Source organism: Lynx rufus, unplaced genomic scaffold, assembly GCF_022079265.1.
Source record: "Lynx rufus isolate CCGP_SWC_20201006 ecotype Redwood Valley unplaced genomic scaffold, mLynRuf1.p SCAF_17, whole genome shotgun sequence".
In the NCBI taxonomy this organism is placed as follows: Eukaryota; Metazoa; Chordata; class Mammalia; order Carnivora; family Felidae; genus Lynx; species Lynx rufus.
The window spans coordinates 5,290,193-5,305,479 of record NW_025814831.1 but is presented as its reverse complement, the minus strand read 5'-3'; the positions used below and the strand labels follow the sequence as shown (position 1 = coordinate 5,305,479).

General features: G+C 36.9%; 9 non-coding genes and 4 pseudogenes across 9 annotated transcripts; all 13 read left to right on the top strand.

Moving 5' to 3' along the window:
• The first annotated feature begins 1,180 nt into the window (after positions 1-1,180).
• LOC124512663 (small nucleolar RNA SNORD113/SNORD114 family) lies at positions 1,181-1,258 on the top strand. Its single transcript, XR_006962187.1, has one exon. It is a non-coding gene; the product is annotated as a small nucleolar RNA SNORD113/SNORD114 family (small nucleolar RNA).
• Positions 1,259-2,470: 1,212 nt separating this feature from the next.
• On the top strand, positions 2,471-2,548 carry LOC124512668 (small nucleolar RNA SNORD113/SNORD114 family). The gene has a single exon (XR_006962191.1). It is a non-coding gene; the product is annotated as a small nucleolar RNA SNORD113/SNORD114 family (small nucleolar RNA).
• Positions 2,549-3,874: 1,326 nt separating this feature from the next.
• Positions 3,875-3,949, top strand: LOC124512692 (small nucleolar RNA SNORD113/SNORD114 family). The gene has a single exon (XR_006962213.1). It is a non-coding gene; the product is annotated as a small nucleolar RNA SNORD113/SNORD114 family (small nucleolar RNA).
• Positions 3,950-4,859: 910 nt separating this feature from the next.
• Positions 4,860-4,932, top strand: LOC124512694 (small nucleolar RNA SNORD113/SNORD114 family). Its single transcript, XR_006962215.1, has one exon. It is a non-coding gene; the product is annotated as a small nucleolar RNA SNORD113/SNORD114 family (small nucleolar RNA).
• Positions 4,933-6,032: 1,100 nt separating this feature from the next.
• LOC124512756 (small nucleolar RNA SNORD113/SNORD114 family) lies at positions 6,033-6,104 on the top strand. The gene has a single exon (XR_006962261.1). It is a non-coding gene; the product is annotated as a small nucleolar RNA SNORD113/SNORD114 family (small nucleolar RNA).
• Positions 6,105-7,032: 928 nt separating this feature from the next.
• On the top strand, positions 7,033-7,107 carry LOC124512681 (small nucleolar RNA SNORD113/SNORD114 family). The gene has a single exon (XR_006962203.1). It is a non-coding gene; the product is annotated as a small nucleolar RNA SNORD113/SNORD114 family (small nucleolar RNA).
• An 876-nt stretch (positions 7,108-7,983) lies between these two features.
• Positions 7,984-8,054, top strand: LOC124512676 (uncharacterized; annotated as a pseudogene).
• A 905-nt stretch (positions 8,055-8,959) lies between these two features.
• On the top strand, positions 8,960-9,031 carry LOC124512658 (small nucleolar RNA SNORD113/SNORD114 family). The gene has a single exon (XR_006962182.1). It is a non-coding gene; the product is annotated as a small nucleolar RNA SNORD113/SNORD114 family (small nucleolar RNA).
• A 907-nt stretch (positions 9,032-9,938) lies between these two features.
• On the top strand, positions 9,939-10,001 carry LOC124512701 (uncharacterized; annotated as a pseudogene).
• Positions 10,002-10,559: 558 nt separating this feature from the next.
• LOC124512700 (uncharacterized) lies at positions 10,560-10,623 on the top strand (annotated as a pseudogene).
• A 903-nt stretch (positions 10,624-11,526) lies between these two features.
• On the top strand, positions 11,527-11,594 carry LOC124512666 (uncharacterized; annotated as a pseudogene).
• A 931-nt stretch (positions 11,595-12,525) lies between these two features.
• LOC124512667 (small nucleolar RNA SNORD113/SNORD114 family) lies at positions 12,526-12,600 on the top strand. Its single transcript, XR_006962190.1, has one exon. It is a non-coding gene; the product is annotated as a small nucleolar RNA SNORD113/SNORD114 family (small nucleolar RNA).
• Positions 12,601-15,139: 2,539 nt separating this feature from the next.
• LOC124512649 (small nucleolar RNA SNORD113/SNORD114 family) lies at positions 15,140-15,211 on the top strand. The gene has a single exon (XR_006962173.1). It is a non-coding gene; the product is annotated as a small nucleolar RNA SNORD113/SNORD114 family (small nucleolar RNA).
• The last annotated feature ends 76 nt before the right edge of the window (positions 15,212-15,287 follow it).

The window sequence follows — 15,287 nt, the reverse complement described above, 5'->3', positions numbered from 1 at the left end:
GTGAGAAATATATAAAGGTCATGTTCTTATTTTGGATTTAAAGATTTAAATTTAGGGGCGCCTGGGTGGCGCAGTCGGTTAGGCGTCCGACTTCAGCCAGGTCACGATCTCGCGGTCCGTGGGTTCGAGCCCCGCGTCGGGCTCTGGGCTGATGGCTCAGAGCCCGGAGCCTGTTTCCGATTCTGTGTCTCCCTCTCTCTCTGCCCCTCCCCCGTTCATGCTCTGTCTCTCTCTGTCCCAAAAATAAAAATAAAAAACGTTGAAAAAAAAATTAAAAAAAAAAGATTTAAATTTATTATCATCAGTGGATCAGTGTTAGAACCATTTAAGAAATATAAATAGAGAGAGAATGAAGGACTGTCCAATTATGAACGTATGTGGTGAGGCAGGACATATTATTAATAAAAATTAAAAACGTTGATGCCCATTAAGAAATAAATGGATTGTGGGGCACCTGGGTGGCTCAGTCGGTTAAGTGTCCGACTTCAGCTCAGGTCATGATCTTGCAGTTTGTGAGTTCGAGCCCCATGTCAGGCTCTGTGCTGACAGCTCAGAGCCTGGAGCCTGCTTGGATTCTCTTTCTCTCTGTCTCTCTCCTGCTCCTCTCCCTTGCTCGTGAGCATGCTCTCTCTCTTCAAGATAAAAAATTGAAAGAAAAAAAAAAAGGAAGAATGGATCAAGGGTATTACTTCTTTGGCTAAGAATTACGCAGACACAGGTAGTTAAAAATCAATTTTTAAATTCTGGATCAGTTACAAGTTCAAGGTTGTTCCCTTTGTTAGTAGAAAAAAAACATATATATATGTCTATGTATGTTATATATGTATATTATATATATATTACATTATATATGTATATATAAATGAAAAATTAACATACTCATAAAAATTGAGTAAATGAAATGTGGAAAGGAAGGGTAAGTGTAGATAAGGGCTTACGTTTCTTCATCAACTTCTCTGCTCTGTACTCCTCAGAATGGATGCACTTGGGGTGATGTGAGCATCGTCCATGGCCACGAGCTCTGTGGTTGCATGTATGCATTAGGAGCGTGGAGACCCATGTGAGTAATAGTCAAAGTTCTTGTGTGGCTTTGGGTGGTTTGCTTAAGAATATCCACTGTATGTGAATGAATGACTTAGGAAACAATTTAGAAGTGAACAGAGAGAAAGCCCGCCAATCCTGGACCGATGATGACGGCTGGTGGCGTATGAGTCATGGATGATGGTGAATAATGTGTGTCTGAAACTCTGAGGTCCAACTGGGCATTCTCTTTGTTTGACAGAATGCTGCAGGCAGAAGTCAGGACTATGCAAAGATCTTGTTTTTGGCCTCTGTGTTTGTTCATGCATTTTCATTCCGTTATTATAATTGGAGGAATGAAAATAAGCAACAGATAGACAAAGATCCATACGGCAAAGCATGCTCTAATTATAAAAATATGTGGTGAGGCAAGAAATAGTATTAATAAATTTGGAAAGAGTGAAGTCCGACAAGGAATAAATGGTTACATGACTGTTAAGTCTTTGGCTAAGGATCATCTAGACAAAATAAATAATAGTCAGTGTTCATTTTCTGGGTCAGGGGCAAGGTCTAAGTTGTTTATTTTCTTTCTTTTTTTTTTTAATGTTTATTTCAGAGACAGAGAGAGACAGAACTTGAGCGGGGGAGGGGCAGAGAGAGAGGGAGACCCAGAATCCAAAGCAGGCTCCAGGCTCTGAGATGTCATCACGGAGCCTGATGCAGAGAGAGAGGGAGACCCAGAATCCGAAGCAGGCACCAGGCTCTGAGATGTCATCACGGAGCCCCCTGAGATGTCATCACGGGGTTTGAACTCACGAACCGTGAGATCATGACCTGAGCCACAGTTGGTTGCTCAACTGACTGAGCCACCCAGGCGGCCCTAAGTTGTTCATTTTCTTAAGAGAAAATGAAATATGTACAGGAGACTCTTCATGAGGGATTGCCTAGGTCACTGAGAAGTGAAATGCAGAAGCAAGGATCAATGACGAGGAGGCCGTAATGTGTTATCATCCTCTCTGCTCTGTACTCCTCAGAATGGACGCACTCAAGGTCATTCACGCGTCTTCAGGTTTAGTAGCTGTGTGCTTTGCATCTGCGTCTTAGGAGCCTGGACGACAATGTGAGTCGTAGTCAATGTGCTTCTCTTAGATTGAATGTTTTGGCTTTTTAAAATTACTGTATTATTAAAAAATGTTTAAGGTAATCAAGAAGCCCAAACATACCCATATCACATTATCACTAATGTGAACCAGTATGATGTTAACCGATATGGAAAACACTGAGTTCAGTTAATGAAAGAGTTCATTCTCAGTGGAAATGATCTTATCAATAGATGTTAAGGCTATTCAAGGATTTTGTGATTTTTATTCTGGTGACTTGTGTTTATTTCTATATTAGGTAGTTAATCAGTAAACATACCAATCAACAGATAGAAAAAAGAAGCCAGTCCTGGACCAATGATGATGACTGATGATGGCATAGGAGTCATGTGTGATGAATGCTATGTGTCTGGAACTCTGAGGTCCAACAAAAACAGATCTGTTCCACGTTGTTGAAATGGGCCTATACGGATGTCAGAATATACGAGGGTCTTGTTTTTGGTCTTGGCTTTTATTCGTTCTTATTCTACAAATATAATCCGATCAGTGAAAATAGCAATAAACATATTACAAATAAATAAAGGTGATGGGAGTAAAGCATGGTCTGATTATAAAAATATGTGGTGAGATATGAAGTACAATGAATATACTTTGCAAACATTGATGGCAAATGAAAATAAATGGTACAGGATGTTTCCCCTTTTTCTGAGTATGAGTAGCGGTCCATGTTCATACTCTTTGTCAGCAGCAATATTGATGTTATTTGGTCACTTAAGAGAACGTAAGATAGATATGATCACAACTTACTAATTGACCCCATGGCTGAATAAACAAAGGTGGAATTAAGGACCAAGGGAGAGGATGTCTTCATCCTTTTGTTGTTGTTGTTCTTCTGCTCTTTTGTATTCCACAGAATGGATGTGTTCCAGCTGATAGAAGATCATCCATGGTCGGGTGCACTATGTTTTGGGGAGCATGGAGACCAGTGTGAGTAACGTTCTGTGTTCTTCTTGGCTAGACTATTGTTTTAAAAGAGATTTTCACGGTATTATTAAAAAGCATTAAATATAATCATACAAAATGAATGAAATCTCACCATTTGGATTGACATTGATGGGGCTAGAGAGTGTTATGCTAAGCGAAATGTCAGTCCGAGAAAAACAGTTACCATATGATCTCACTCATATGTGGAATTTAAGAAACAAAACAAACATGAAGAGGGGGTGAGAGAGAGAGAGAGAGAGAGAGAGAGAGAGAGAGAGGCATACCAAGAAACAGACTCTTAAGTGTAGAGAACAAACTGATGGTTAGCAGAGGAGAGGTGGGCGGGGGTTGGGTGAAATAGTGGATGGGGATTAAGGAGGGCACCTGTGATGAGCACCGGGTCTTGTATGGAAGTGTTGAATCACTATATTGTACACCTGAAACTGAATGTTACATTCAGTTATACTGAATGTTAACTAAGTGGAATTTAAATAAATACTTGAAAAAATTATTTAATAAAATCAAAGAAGGTGAGACATACCAGTGTTAAATATCAGATTAATATGAAACGCTGTTGATTAGCACATATGTGAAACACTAAACTGAGTTAATGAGAGGAATTAGGTCTCAGTGGAAATGATTGTGTAGATGGATGTTAGAGATACTAAAGAATATTATTCTTGTTTCTTCATGTGATTTATTTATATTTCTTTATTAATGAATTAAACTATGAACGAATGTAGGTGGTCATGGAGAAAGAAAGCCAGTCCTGGACCCACCAGTGACAATGGGTGATATATATGAGTCATATATTATGGAGATGTGTCTGGAACTCTGAGGTCCAACACAAATGGAATCTGGTCCAGTCTCCTTTATGAAGGGAACCTATAGATGGATGTCAGGAATGTACAAGGATTTTGTTCTTGGTCTTGAGTTCATGAAGCTTTAAAATATTATTATGAAAGTGTCAATGGAAGAATAAATAAACATATATAAATGACTAAAGATGGGAACAATGAACCTTTTTTTCATAAGCAAAATAAAATATATACTAAGGAAAATACATATTAGTATAAGGAATGGATAAAAAAAAGACTGTGTATATTATGTATTTGACTAAGGGTGATTTAGACAGTGATAGGTAATAATAATAATCAGTATGTCTCTCAGTCAGGTATTAGTTTGAAGTTTATTTTATTAAGGAGAAAAAGAAATAAATATTACCAAAAACTAATACATGCTCAAATGACTATGTAAATGAATGGTGGAAACTATGGAGACAATAACTCAATCTTTTATCACATTGTCTGCTTGTCTCATATTTAATCATATCTTCAGAGTTAATTCATTGAGCTGATTTTAGTATCCATGGTGATTAAGACTGTTATGTTACCTTTGTGTTAGAAAAGACACCAAGGTGAATAATTGTCAAAGATCTTACCTTGGTGTGGGTGATTTAAGAGCATTCACAGCATTATCAAAAAGTAATAAATATCATCAAAAAATTAACTATGGCCCAATGACAAATGTGATATGAAGTATTAATGTTCGTTCATTGATACTGTGCAACTCTGAGGTTGATTAGTGAAAGATATAATCTATGTGTTATATGATTCTACAGATAGAAGTTAGTTAGGTTTATGCAAGGGTCTTTTTCTGTGATTTTATGAATTGCGTATTTATTTTTATTATCAAGGTATTAGCAATTTAATCATTACAAGTGTAGAGACAAATGAAGAGAAACAGGTCCAAACATAGACCAGTGGTGATGACTGGTGGGGTAGGAATTGTACATGTGAGTGTTACCTGTCTGTAACTCTGAGTCCACATAAAATAAGATGTAGCCTATTTTCTGTTGTAAACGATCCCATGGGTCAATGTAGAAATATGCAAAGCTCATATTCTTTGTTTTAAAGATTATTTTATTTATTTTGAGAGAGAGAGAGTGCAGGGGATGGGGGCAGAGAGAGAGGGAGAATCCCAAGCAGGCTGGAGCCTGCTGTCAGCACAGAGCCCAACATGGGGCTCGACCCCATGAACCGTGAGATCATGACCTGAGCCAAAGTCGGACGCTTAACCGACTGAGCCACCCAGTCGTTCCACCAAGCGCATCTTCTTATTTTAGATTCATATGTTTAAATTGATTATTATAAATAAACCAACAACCAAACCAGTAAAAATGTAAAATATAGATAAATAAGGTGAAACACTGTCCAGCTAGGAATATATGTGGTGACACGGAAGTCTTGCTAATAAAACTGAAAACATTCCTGCTCGTTAAGCAATAAAAAGAATAAGCATTTTTGCCTTTTTTACTTAAGAATTATATAGGCACTGACAAATAAGAGGCATTTGTATTGTTCTTGGTCAGTGTCAAGTTGAAGCTTTTCTTTAGCTAAAACAAATACCTCATTATGAAAAATTAATGAGCGTCCAAATGAATAAATGAAATGCGTTAGAGAAGAATCAATGGAGATAGGACCTGAAATTTTTTGTTTTCTGCTCTACTTTGCACTCCTTAGAATGGGACCCGTCGAGATTTAAGGATTCTTCCACGATCACGTGATCTCGGGTTGCATTCATGTGTTAGGAACATGGAGACCATGTGAGTAATAGTCAAAGTTTCAGTCTTTGTTTCAGGGTGTTCAGTGCATTATTGAAAACTGCAGAGTATAACTGATGAAATCCAAATAGCCCACTGAGAGAAATGGGATTAGTATGAAGCATTATATTGATTACTGAATATAATAAAAATTGAGGATAATTAATGAAAGTGATATTGACATGAGAATGATTCTAAATAGATCCTAGGGATTTCTAGGCTCTTTGTGGGTTTCTGCGAATAAGTATTTTTAAAATTGTGATTACTGAATTATGAATTTATCAATGAATAATGTAGAAACAAATGGTGACAAACAGGGACAATATTGGATCGATGATGACCACTGGTGGCGTATGAGTCGTATACGATGAATACGTGTCTGGAACTCTGAGGTCCAAAACAGATGAAATCTAGTTCATTGTCCCCATTTGATGCTGTCTAGAGGCAAAGATCAGGAATATATAAAGATCGTGGTTTTGGTCATTATGTCCATGAATTTTCATCATTGGATCAATGAAATGATTAATACACAAATGTGTAAACAGATTTAAATGAAGAATATGAAGCCTTGTCCAGTTATGAAAATATGTGGCGAGGCAAAAATTACTATAATATAGTAGTAATTCATTATATTGCAAAAACTGGTATCCATTAGGAAAGAGACGCTATGAGGGTGTTACCTCTTTGGCTAAAGCTGATGGCAAGCGTTAAGTGATAGTGTTTATTTTCTTTGGCATGGGCAAGATCGATATGGTTTGTTTACTTAATAGAAAATGAAATATATGTTGTCCCAAACCGCTACCTACCTAAATGACTGACTGAAAGTTGGAACACAGGGATGAATGAACACAAGGTCTCAATCTTTTTATCATCCGCTCTGTCTTGTACCCCTTAGAATGGTCGCACTCGGCTGAATTAGACTTTCCACCATAGTCATGAGCCCTGTTTGCCTCTATGTGTTAAGAGCATGGATCACAACGTGAGTAATAGTCAAAATTCTTTTCTTGGTCTTGCGGTTTTTCAAAAAGGCTTTCACTGCCTTATTAAAAAGTTATGAAAAATAATTTATGATTGCCGGCATTGGCAAATAATTAGAATGAGGTTACTATGAAGCATTATGTTAATTAATCTATGTAGGAAACATTGAGGTCAATTAATGAACGGTATACATTGTCAGTGAGAATTCTGTAGACAATATTTGAGATATTCAAGGGACCTATATCGAGTTTTTGCGACCCCTCCCTACGTATTGTTTGATTATTATTAGTGAACTGATGAAATAATCAATAAACTATGTACATGATTGAAGATAATCAGGGACATACCTGGATAAATGACAGCAGGTGTTGACATATGAGTCTTTGATGATGAACCCTACAGGTCTGGAACTCTGAGGTCCAGTACAGAAGAAATCCAGTCCTTCCCTCCCCCGCCCCCCGCCTCATTTGCAGTGATCCTTTAGAGAGATGTCAGGCATAAGTGAGTTCATGTTCTTGGCCTTTGTGTACATGAACGTTTAAATGTACCATTATAAAAAATAAATAGGATTAATAACATATAAACGAATAAATATGAAGAGGGCGAAGCATTGTCCATTGCCAAAATATATAATAGGTAAAATGTTAATGTAAGTCAGAATGGAAAATAAAAGATTCATGTGTCTATGTCTGAGTAAGAAGGATGTGGATAATGGAAAGGAATAGTTACTGAGTCAGTTATGGCTTCAACAGTTGATTTATTAAGGGAAAAATCACAACAGTGTCCTCAATGCCGAAATGGTACGAGCAAGGAGTTGGGGATATATGAATCAATGGAGAGAATATCTCGATATTTTTGTCATCTTGTCTGCTTGTCACTCTTCAGAACAGATGCTTGAACTGATTTCAGCTTCTGCTGTGATCAAGGTTGTCATGCTTCCTTTGAGTATGGAAAGAGGTGAAGGCCAACATGGTCAAAGTGGCTATCTTGGAATGGGACATTTGTTTAAGGGTAATCAGGGTATCATGGAAGAGTACAAAATTAATAAAAAATTATCCATGGCCTCATGATAAATGTGGTAGGAAACACCGTGTTAATCAATAAAAAATGTACAGGATGGAGGTTGATTGAGACAAGAGTTAACAGTCCATTTGGATAATGATTCTGTAAACTGATGTTAGGGATATTCAAGGATCTTATTTTTGGCTTTTTGTGAACCATGTATTATTTTTACAATTATCAATGAAGTAATTATTTAATTTATAAAAAGTAGAAATGAAGTAAGAAGCGACTCAGTCGTGGACCAATGATGGCCAGTGGCGTAGGAGTCATGGACAATGAAACTATATGTCTGAAACTCTGAGGTCCAACACAGAACATAATGATTTGGTCTGTTCCTTCTGTTGAAATTGTTCTCCACAGAGAGATGTCAGGAGTAAAATCATATTCCTGTAATTTTTCATAGCTACAGATTTGTTATTAGTAATGGATCAATGATAGAAACCATCAAGCAGATATAAATAAACATATAAGGAAGAGTAGGGTGAAGAATTGTCCAAAGACAAATCCATGTGGCGAGGCAGATGATATTATTACTAAAAGTTGAAAACACTGATGCCCATTAAATAAATAGATAAAAAGGTCATCTCTTTGAGCACGGTTATATAGACATGCCTAAGTGACAGTTGCTTTACTTCTTCCTCAGACCAAAGATTGAGTTTTTGTAAGATGAAAATATATAGAAAGAAAAAATAATAAATACTTAAATACTGGGTAAATGAAATATAGAAAGCAAGGATCAATCCAGATTATGTTCCAGTTTTCCTTATCATCTGCTCTGTTCTGCACGCCTCAGAATGAACTCCCTAGGGGTGATGCTCCGTGGGCATACGTTCGCCTCTGTGTAATAGGGAGGATGGAGAGTAATGTAAGTAATAGTTGAAGTTTTTTTCTCAGCTAAAGTGGGTTCAGGGTTATTCACTGTATTATTAAAAAGTGTAAAACATAATTAAGGAAGGCAGCTGTATCTCAGTGTTAAATATGGGATGTCCGAAACACATTGATTAGTGCACATAGGAAAAGCTGAGGATATTAATGAGAGAGCTGTATCGAGGTGAGATTAATTCTATATTTAGATTTGAGACTTCAAGTCTCTTTTTTAAAATTGTACTGCCTAAAAATTATTGGTGAATTCATGAATTCACTAATTAGTGAGTTAGTGAATTATTTGATCAATAAACAAATCCGAATCTATGTAGGAAAAAAGGGACGATACTGGATCAATGATGACCACTGGTGGCGTACGAGTCGTTCGCGATGAATACGTGTCTGGAACTCTGAGGTCCAACAGAAAATTGGTGTAGGCCATTTCTATTGTTTGAAGGCATCCTATGGACAGATTTCAGGAATAAATAAAGGGTTTATTTTTGGTCTTGGTATTCACGTATTTTTGTTTTATTATTATAATTGGATAAATGTGAGAATCAATAAATACATAAATAAACAAATGAATAGCGTGAAGCATTGTCCAATTATAAAAATATGTGGTGAGGCAAGGAATACTATTAATATTTTATGGAAACCTTGAAGTTTCATTAGAAATAAATGGCATTTGACTGTTGCCTCTTAGGGTAAGGATGATGTAGACAGTGTAAGTTATATAGACAGTGTTCGTATTCTGTCCTAGTGGTAAGATCCAAGTTGTTTGTTTTCTTAGCAGACTAAATATATACACTAAATTGATGATTGCCTAAATAACTATGTGAATGTTGAAGCAGAGCTCCATGGAGAGAATGTCTCAACCATTTTATCACCTGCTTTGCTTTGTAGTCCTTAGAAGAGACACACGGAACCTGATTTAAAGATTCTTCCTTGATCTCGAACTGCAGGGTTGCATCACCTGTTTTAAGAGACTGGAGACCAGTGTAAGCGTAAACAAATTTCTCTGTGTTGATTTGGGTTGTTTGTCTAAGGGTATTTATTCTAGTCATGAAATCGTTGAAATATAATCAGAGAAGGCCATCTTGATCCTTACTGATAAATAAGAGATTTATGGGAAATATGATCTAGATTAATGCATGTATGAAAAACTGATACGTGACTGAGATGTAATGATGTGAAAATGGCTCTAGAAGCATATTAGGGATATCAAAGCCTTTTCGGCGTTTGTCAATAATAGAGGTTAAAAATTATAATTAGAGAATTAATAAATTAATAAACAGGATAGAAATAAATGAAGAGAAAGTGGTCTTTTCTGGATCAATGATGGTAACTGCCGGTATCTGAGTCCCAGGTGACGAGTAATACGTGTGGTCCAATACAAGAACAATGTGGTCTTTCTCTTCATTCATTTTCACTTCTTATTATAATTGAACCATGAAAGAAGCAATAAACAAATATATGGATCAATTGAGAGAAAGTCTCAATTTTTTTTTTATCACTTCTGTTCGGTACTTTTCAGAATAGAAGCTCAAGGTGATTTCAGCCTCTCTTGTGATCAAGGTCACCATGTTTCCCTTCTCTAGGAGAGAGCCCAAGGCGAGTAATAGTCAAAGTTCTTTTCTTGGTGTGGGTCATGTGTTTAAGGGCTTTCGTGGTGTTACTCAAACATAATAAATACAGTGAAAAATTAACCATGGCTCAATGATAAATATGATTTGAGACATTACGTTGATTAATCGATAACATGTAACATTGCTACTTATTAATGAAAGAGGTATCTATTTTGGCAATAATTCTATCGGGAGAAGTTAGGGATGTTCAAGTATCATGTTCTTTGGTTTTTATTAATCGTGGGTGTATTTTATTATTCCCAGTGGAGGTATGACTTAATTGATACAGATATAAAAATGAATAAACTAAAAGTGGCCTCTAAGGGAACCAGTGGTGATGACGGGTCATGGACGTTGGATAGTAGGTGTCTGGAACCCTGAGGTTCAATACAATAAATATTCTGTTTTCTCTATTTACTTGGTCGTATGGGTAGATGTTAGGAAGTATAAAGATCATGTTCTTATTTTGGATGAATACGTTTAGATGTGTTGTTATGAATGGACCAATGATAGAACCACTAAAGGAAATATAAATAATAGAGTAAGAAGAAAAGGCAAATTATTGTCTCATTAGGAACGTAACATGGTGAAGCAAGAAATACTAACAAAATTTGCAAACACTGATGCCCATTATGAAATAGATGTTTCCAGGGTGTCTCTTCTTTTGCCAAGGATTATATAGATATGAATAATTAAGAGTCAGTTTTATTATTCTGGATCAGTGTCAAGTTTGAAGGTTTCCTTTTTGTTAAGAGAAAAAAATCTACATTATGAAAGATTTATAAATTCCTAAATGAGTAATTTCAATGTGGAAAGCAAGAATCAGTGGGAATAAAAATTTCGTCATTTTTTTTCTGTCATCACTGTGGTTTGTACTTCTCAGAATGGACACATTCAAGCTAATCAGGCATTCCTCCCTGGTTGGTGAGCTTGGTGACAGCATCTGTGTGTCAGAAGCACAGAGATGGATGTGAGTAATGGGCAAATTTCTTGTCTTTGTTTCAGTGATTTCTTTTTCAGCACGTTCAGTGTATTATTTGAAAATTCCATATAGAATCACAGAAGGCCAATTGTGGCTCTGTGATAAATACTGAATTTTAGAAAACAATATATTGATTAATGCATGTATGGAAAACTGATGATGAAAGAAAAGTGAGACTAAGTCTGTGTTCAGTTTAAGGACACAAAGGCTCATTTCAGTTTTTGTGAATAATAGGATTTTAAGTTATTAGCAAACCAATGATTTAATCAAAATACAAAGAGAGTATCACAAAGAGAAGAGGGACAATATTGGATCGATGATGACCACTGGTGGCGTATGAGTCGTATACGATGAATACGTGGAACTCTGAGGTCCAAGAGAAAATTAATCTAGTACATCCCCGTTATTTGAAGGCATCCAATAGACAGGTGTCAGGAATATACTAAGATCTTGTTTTTGGTCTTGGTGTTTGTGCGTTTATATGTATTGCTATAATTCGATACATAGATTCTATAAATATTCTAGAAATATCTAAATAAAAATGATGAATGAAGTGAAGCATTGTCTAATTATAAAAATGTGTGATTAAAAATAAAAATATGTGGTTAGGCAAGAAATACTATCATCAGACTCTGAAAACCCTGAAGTTCGATTAGAAGCAAGTTGTACAAGACTGTTACCTGTAGAGCTAAGGGTGATGCAGACAGGAGGCGTTACAGACAATGCTCATAGTCTGGGTCAGTGGGTTTGTTTTCTTAAAGGAAAAAATATATATACACCAAATTAATGATTGCCCAAATGTCTGACTACGTGTGAGGGAAAGGCCAAGACCAATGGAAATAATGTCTCAACCTTTCTTATGATTTGCTCTGCCTTGAACTCCTCAGAAACAGACATGCTGCACCTGATGTAAGGATCCTTCCCTGATCAGGAGCTCTAGGATTGCTCTGGAAGGAGTAGGAAGATCAGTGTGAGTAGAATCAAAATTCTTGTCTCGTTTGGGTGGTGCGTCTAAGGGTATTCACGGGAGCAATGAAAAAATATGAAACATACTCAAAGAGCATGAACTGTGTTCTGGTGACAAATATGGGGTTAAAATGAAGTATTATACTGATTTAAAGCATTTATGAAAAACTGATAATAAATATGACAGATATAATAATGTGGGAATGGTTCCAGATACATTATTATGGCAATAATAGGGAAAAGACTGTTTGGAGTTTTGGTGAATCAAACAGTTTTAAAATGATAATTAATGACTTGATCAATAAGCAATATAGAAATGAATGAAGAGAAAGTGGTCTTTTCTGGATCAGTGATGATAACTGCCAGCGTATGAGTCGTGGATGATGAAGGATACGTGTCTGGAACTCTGAGGTCCAAGGGATGTGGTCTTTCTCTTCATGAATTTTCACTATTATTATGGGATCGATGAAATATCAATGAGGAAATATATAGAAAATAACATAAGTTGTAGTAACCTTGCCCTATTTTAAAAATACGTGGGGAGGCAAGAATTACTATTGGTATAATTTGAAAACGCTGAAGTCCAAAGAGAAATAAACAGTATGTGACTGTCACCTTTTTGGCTAGGATGATACAGACAGGACAAACAATAGGCAACGTTTACATGGTAGGTCAGTGGGAAGTTCGAAGTGGTTTGCTTTTATGAAAGATAACGAAATAAATATGCTCCAAGAATGATTTCACAAGTGGCCGACTAAATGAAGATTGTAGAGCAAGGATCAGTGGAAGAATGTCTCATTTTTTATCATGTTCTCTGTTCAGTACTCTTCAGAACGGATGCTCTAGCTGATTTCAGCTTCTGCCCTGATGAAGAAAGATTGTTGTGTGGCCTGGGTCTTAGGAGGGTAAGTCAAGGTGAGTAGCAAGAGATTTTGTCTTGGTTTGGGTCATTTCCCTTAGGGTATTCACAGTGTTATTAAAAATTCATAAATACCATCAAAAAGTAAGGTGTTGCCCAATGGTAAACACAGATAGGAAACATACCGATTAAGTGATAATACGTAACATGGAGATTGACTGATGAGAGAGAGATAATCTATGTTGGCATTTATTCTATAGATAGAAGTTAGGGAATTCAACCTGCTGATTCTTCAGTTTTTGTTAATGATGTATTTTACTATAATCGATGAGTTAATGATGTAACTGGTATAAATGTTGAAATGAATGAAGAAAAAGTGGGTCTTTTATGTACCTGTGATAATGATTGGTGGCAGATGAGTTAGGGACGCTGAATGAGGTCCAGGTCAATATGTAGTCTTTCTCTCTGTTTATTTGATCCTAAGGACAGATTCTTGGATAGTACAAAGAATGTTTTTACTGGGTTCATAGATTTAGATGTATTATTAGAAATAGATCAGTAATAGAACCATTGAAGATAAAGAAACAGCAGATAAATACAAAAACGTGAGGCATTGTCCAACTTTGAAGACCTGTTTTTAGGCAAGAAATATTAATAAAAATTGTGAACACTGACACCCATTAAGAATTAAATGGATCGAGAGTGTCACTTCTTTGGCCAAGGGTCATTTAGACATGAGCAATTTAGAGTCCATTTTATTGTTCTTGATCCATCTCAAGTTTGAGGATTTTTGGTGCTGTTGTTGTTAAAAGAAAAAAAAAACAATGTTATGAAATATTCATAAATATCTGAATGACTGAGTAAATGAAATGTGGAAAGCAAGCACCAATGTAAATAAATGTTTTGTTTTATTTTATTTTTTATCACCAACTCTGCTTTTCATTTCTCAAAATGGACACACCGCGAGCTGATTTCAGCAATATTCCATGGCAGTGAGCTCTGTGGTTGCATCTCTGTGTTAGAAGCACAGAGAACCATGTGAGTAATATCAGATTTCGTGTCTTAGTTTCAGTGATTTTTTCCCAGTGTATTCAGTGCATTATTTGAAAGTTCTATGTAGTAGAATCACAGAAAGCCAACTATAGCTCAGTGACAAATACTGAATTTTATGAAAACATTATATTGATTAATGCATGAATGACTAACAGCCTAATTTTAAAAAGATACATATTGATGTGAGGATGATTCTATTTACAGATTAAGGATATCATGATTTTCTTGGGCTTTTGTGAATGAGGGTTTTAATTTTTTTTTTTTCAACGTTTATTTTTTTGGGGACAGAGAGAGACAGAGCATGAACGGGGGAGGGGCAGAGGGAGAGGGAGACACAGAATCGGAAGCAGGCTCCAGGCTCTGAGCCATCAGCCCAGAGCCCGACGCGGGGCTCGAACTCGCGGACCGCGAGATCGTGACCTGGCTGAAGTCGGACGCTTAACCGACTGCGCCACCCAGGCGCCCTGATTTGATTTTGATTTTTATTTTTTATTTAAAAAAAATTTTTTTTTAATGTTTATTTTTGAGACAGAGAGAGACAGAGCATGAATTGGGGAGGGTCAGAGAGAGAGGGAGACACAGAATCGGAAACAGGCTCCAGGCTCTGAGCCGTCAGCCCAGAGCCCGATGCGGGGCTCGAACTCACGGACCGCGAGATCGTGACCTGGCTGAAGTCGGACGCTTAACCGACTGCGCCACCCAGGCGCCCTGATTTGATTTTTATTTTTATTTTTTATTTAAAAAAAATTTTTTTTAATGTTTATTTTTGAGACAGAGAGAGACAGAGCATGAATTGGGGAGGGTCAGAGAGAGAGGGAGACACAGAATCGGAAACAGGCTCCAGGCTCTGAGCCGTCAGCCCAGAGCCCGATGCGGGGCTCGAACTCACGGACCGCGAGATCGTGACCTGGCTGAAGTCGGACACTTAACCGACTGCGCCACCCAGGCGCCCCTGTGAATGAGGGTTTTAAAGTTATTAGTAGTGAATTAATGAATTAGCCGATAAACAATATAGAACTGAATGAAAGGAAAGAGGGACACTACTGGATCGATGATGACCACTGGTGGCGTATGAGTCGTTTACGATGAATACGTGTCTGGAACTCTGAGGTCCAACAGAAATGGAATCTGGCCCATTGTCCTGTTGGAGTTGATGGAATAGATAGATATTAAGAACATACAAGGGTCTTGT